The sequence below is a fragment of the Corapipo altera genome, unplaced genomic scaffold (assembly GCF_003945725.1).
Source record: "Corapipo altera isolate COAL_440 unplaced genomic scaffold, ASM394572v1 54, whole genome shotgun sequence".
Taxonomy (NCBI): Eukaryota; Metazoa; Chordata; class Aves; order Passeriformes; family Pipridae; genus Corapipo; species Corapipo altera.
In genome coordinates this window covers 3,307,984-3,313,072 of record NW_020884902.1, presented here as the reverse complement: position 1 = coordinate 3,313,072, position 5,089 = coordinate 3,307,984, and the positions used below count along the sequence as shown (strand labels likewise).

The 5,089-nt window shown below is 41.0% G+C and overlaps 1 long non-coding RNA gene across 1 annotated transcript; it reads left to right on the top strand.

Annotated features, from left to right (window-relative positions):
* The first annotated feature begins 10 nt into the window (after window positions 1-10).
* Window positions 11-1,269, top strand: LOC113950570. Its single transcript, XR_003528779.1, has 2 exons — window positions 11-115; window positions 1,078-1,269. It is a non-coding gene; the product is annotated as an uncharacterized LOC113950570 (long non-coding RNA).
* The last annotated feature ends 3,820 nt before the right edge of the window (window positions 1,270-5,089 follow it).

Below are 5,089 nucleotides of genomic sequence, written 5' to 3'. Positions count from 1 at the left end.
GCCGGGGCAGGACGGGGGTCGCCTGTTAACGCCGAGAGGCGCCACCAGTAAGTGCTGCTGGCCGGGCCTCCTGAGGGCTGGGAACGCCGGGCTGCGGCCCGGGGATGTGGTGTCGGTGAGTAGCTGGGCAGCAGGTAAGGGCTGGGTACAAAAGGGGTTATTTCTAAGCGTTGGTGAAAGTGCGTCTAGACGAGGAGCCTCCGTATATGGGAGATTCCTTCTACCTGGGAAGGGGCTCTGGGTGAGGATCAGAGGAAAGGGGGAAATAAAAATCCTTCAAAATGGTGAATTAATAGCCTTGCAAAGAAGTATCTTCTGTGATTTCGTAGCCTTAAAATAGACCGAAGTCTACGCTCGGAAATGCCTCACAAGTAAATGAGGTACTAACGTTTAAAGTGAATAAGTAATAAATCCTTAAGTAATGTTACAATATTCCTCCTAAGATAAGTCTAGCTGCACTCTTAGAATAACTAGATTAAGGTGGGGGGTAAACAATAGTCTAATCTGTCGTTCCAGGAATATGAAATTAAATTGCACATTTGGGAATGGGAAGGCTATATATATTTTCCACATGGTACCTGAAGATGTTTGTGTATCCTGCCTAACGTCTGTGTACGTAACTGGTTTTCCAAACAGGGAGAAAAGCAATGTTAAATATCCTGGAAGAGTTTTTTGAACTTTTTTTTTTTTTAAATATGCTACAAAATGCGCTCTATGAATATTTTTCAGAATACTCTAATAGGAATCATTAATGAGGAATACTGAAGAGTAAACAAACGAGATTTAACAGATCTCGTTATGAGTTTATAAGGTTACGAAATAAACCCGCAAATATTCTATAGTTTTTGTTACAGTTTTTACTTAGTTGACTTTATATGCACGAGAGATGAACACAAATGCTTGTGTCTGGCTGGACATACTGATTTAGAAGCTGTAAAATTTCAAAAATTTTTCTGAGAAAGTTTTTAAAATGTCTCACCAGAGCAAAACAAAACACCAATGTATTTTGAAACTAGAAGGAAGTTTTTGGTTTGTTTTCGTAAAGTAAACCAAAATAATGAACATATTTTATTTCAGGGAAAAATTGCTGCACAATAACTGGGAAATGTATGCTTTTGAACAGCTGAAGTCTTGTAATGGGCCTGTCCCATTGACCCCATGGGAATCCTATCAGTGCCCTGCTTGTTCATGGAATATGTAATTCAGTGTTATGGGGTATTTACCATTCATTTTTGCACTCAGATAATAAAAATAAGATGTCCCTTATTATTATTGCAGTCTTCAGTGTTTTGATTCTCATATCTGTTTCCTGTCAAACACTTCAGTTATCTATTCTTGGGTTTTCAGTTGCCCAAATATATCCTGAAAACGAACCAGTCAGTTAACATAACTGTCAGTGTAAGGAAGTTAAAATTGTTCTGCAAATGTTCATTGTACAAAGCCTTACTAGGAATTTGGTGTCATTGAAAAATAACTGGTTTAGATTATTTGAAAAATTCAGCTTTGATTTTTCTGAGGATAAGATCATTTGAGTATGGTGCAGTGAACATATGTATTTGAATATATCACTATACTGTCTGAAGGTAATTGCCTGAAAGACCTCACAGTCTGTGCCTCCAATCTTGCACACAGTTACCTGGACACTGAAACTTGCTGCTTTGAATAGTCCCATTCTTCAAAGTAAGTGCCTTCAGAACTGTTTGTTGGTTTTCTTTAAAAACAAAAAGGGAGTTTGTGGCTGCATACTGGATTTGAATGAAGGCTTCCATATTTCTGTAAGTGTTGCTCTACTTTGAATGGTCTACTTGAGCTTTACATGAGCAGTAAATTCAGCTCCTTCAGGATGAAGTTATCAATTTGCTGGGCATGTCTTATACAGCTCCAGAGTGTTTGTACCTGTGGTCATTGCCAGGATTTCCAGTTATCAACTGACTCTCAAGTCCAGCTGTCATAGAACCAGAAATCCTGTACAAATACAGAATATCTTAAGAATGGCTTAGGGCAAGAAATTTAGTTGGACAAAGAGGTCATATCAGAGGGGTAAAAACAAGTCCATGGCAGCAGACTTTGTGTTCAAATGAGTCATGTGAAGTGTCTGTGGCTTTTGTGTAGCTTTTCCCCTGTTCAAGGGAATCGACATCCTTCTTCTATCCTGCAACCTGATAGGTTGAGGATGTTCTCCAGAAGGCATTTTTGAAGTCTGCTGTGCATACCTCAAGTCACTATAGTAGGCCCAATGTGCTGTATAACTAAAAATAAGTTAACAGGAAGTACTGTAAATGAACATAAAGGATGTCTCTGAGAGTAAAGTATACACTAATAAGTTTACTGAAGCTAAGCATAGGACAATAGTCAAATAAAGAACACAAGACAGACAAACAAAGAACCTAGAATTTGACACTACAAGGGCACTCTAGTTTCTGCATGGGTTGCTTCAAGGAGGAACAGTAAGAAGAAGGGGGAGCCCTGTAACTCATTGCAAATAACTTTTCCAAAAGGAGACTACATAGGTGCAGATGCATAAATGAACATTCATGGAATACAGTTCAACCAGCTGGATTGTGTAAAAGGAGAAATCTTTTGAGCCATCAGTGAAAATAATTTTTTTTCAAATAGCTGTTTCAACTCAGCAATCATAATCTTACAAATGTAGAGAAACTATTGAACATATTTCCCCTGTGTGGGCATCTGCCAGTTCCACTGCAGAAATATAAGACTCAAAAAGACAACTCCAGGTCATCAAGTCCTAGTGCCTGCTGTTTCATTCGGCCACATAATAGATCTTCATAGCATAAATGGGATTTGATGTGTTTCAAAGGTAGTGAGGGTTTTTCACACAGAACAATTGCTCCAGACCATCACTTCTCTGATGGTTAGAAAGGCAGTTATGCAGACTAATTTACAGCCTCTTCTGTTTGGATATCTTGTGTGCAGGTAACAATGCTGTATATGTGTGTGTATAATAGTGTGGTTCTTCAGGGCTCCTTCTTAGGCCCAGTGCTCTTCAACATCTTCATAAATGACTTGGACACAGGTCTCCAGGGGATACTGAGCAAGTTTGCAGATGCCACGAAACTGGGAGGAGCTGTTGACTCCCTCGACAGCACAAATTAGAGGGCTGGGCAATCACCAACCATGTGAAGTTCAACAAGGGAAAGTGCCGGATTCTACACCTGGGATGGGCAACCCTGGATGTACAGGCAGACTGGGGAATGAGATGCTGGAAAGCAGTGCCAGGAAAAGGACCTGGGGGTCCTGGTCAATGGCAAGTTGAATGTGACTCAGCAGTGCCCTGGCAGCCAGGAGGGCCAACTGTATCCGGGGGGCATCAGGGAAAGCATCACCAGCCACAAGAGGGAGGGGATTGTCCCACTCTGCTCTGCACTGGGGCAGCCTCACCTGGAATATTGTGGCACTTTTGGGCACCACAATATAAGACAGATAATAAGCTATTAGAGAGTGTCCAAAGGGGGGCAACAAAGATGGTGAAGAGCCTTGAGGGGAGGCTGTATGAGGAGTGGCTGAGGGCACTTGGTCTGTTCAGCTGGAGGAGACTGAGGGGAGACCTCATTGCACTTACAACTTCCTCCTGAGGGGAAGAGGAGGGGCAGGCACTGATCTCTGCTCTGTGGTGACCAGTGACAGGACCTGAGGGAATGGCCTGAAGTTGTGTCAGGAGAGGTTTAGGTTGGATATTAGAAAGAGGTTCTTCCCTCAGAGGGTGGTTGGGCACTGTACAGGCTCCCCAGGGCAGTGGTTACAGCACCAAAGCTGACAGAGTTCAAGAGGTATTTGGATGATTCTCTCAGGCACATGGTGTGACTGTTGGGGATGGTCCTGTGCAGGACCAGGAGCTGGACTCGATGATCCTTGTGGGTCCCTTCCAACTCAGCACATTCTGTGATTCTGTATACGTACAGTATTGTATATATTTAATAAATATGCCCTCTGGTTTGTTTTGTTTTTTGAGTTTCCACTTGTGAAACAGACTCTCTGCTTCCTGATCACTCCCAGTATCTTTTTCACTGCATTTCTTCCCATCAGAACTTTTGTTCTTAATAAGCCTAACACGTGCTGTGTGCAAAGGCATTGTTACTTCCCTTGTCTTCTGGAAAATCCTGTGTGATTTAAATTTTAGGATTGTATTTAACTTTCTCTGTCGCAATCACCTTAATGACTCACGATCATCCTTTGATTAGTTATTATTCCAATGTCTTCCTCCTCTGTCCACTTTCAATTTATAACCTTCTGGTTTGCAGCAGAAATTATTTCCCAATGACTTTGCCATTTGTACTTTTCAATTTTTATTTTTGTTTGTTTGTTTTCTTCCCCCCCCCCCCCCCAGACTGCTCTGAGTTGTTGTGAAGGAGAAGCTGGTGTACATGTCAGGATAAACATACTAAATAGAAAAACATGCTTGGCCATAAAGTGTGTACTAGGAATCCTGCTAGAATTCATGGGAACAGTGAATAGCTTTTGTTTTGTGTGAGTGCATGTAATATTACATAGAATGGGAATTTTTTTCTCAAGGCTGACATGGGGGATGGCAATTTGTGTCACGTATGCCTTTCCATTATCTTTCACTGTACATGTTTTTCACTCTTGAAATGCCAAATTAATATTTGATATGCCAGTTATAATTTGGCAGGGTTTATCACAAACAATAGATGTTATCTGTTTGTACAAAGCAAGTGATAAATCATATGGCCTCCAACATTAAATGTAAGATGGCTTAAAAGAGCCACACAAATAACTCTTCAAAATAAAATTTCTTATAAATTTTCTATCAGATGATAAGTACAGGTTTTGAAAAGTGCAGTGAGAGGAATCCAGATGGTGGAGTAGTGTAGAAAAGACAGGTCACTCATTTTGGTCAAACAAGGAATATAGACACACATCCCCCACTCCCCCCCAAAAAAGTCTGGTGCTTAATCTGCTTATAGGGCAGGCTGATAACTAGAATGATGAGGCTGGTAACAAAAGAAACGTAATGGGAAAATGATCCACTCAACATGTAATTAATACCAGCATCTGTCACCATTTAATGAATGCTGCACTAATCAGAGGATTTTGTCATGTTAGTAAAATG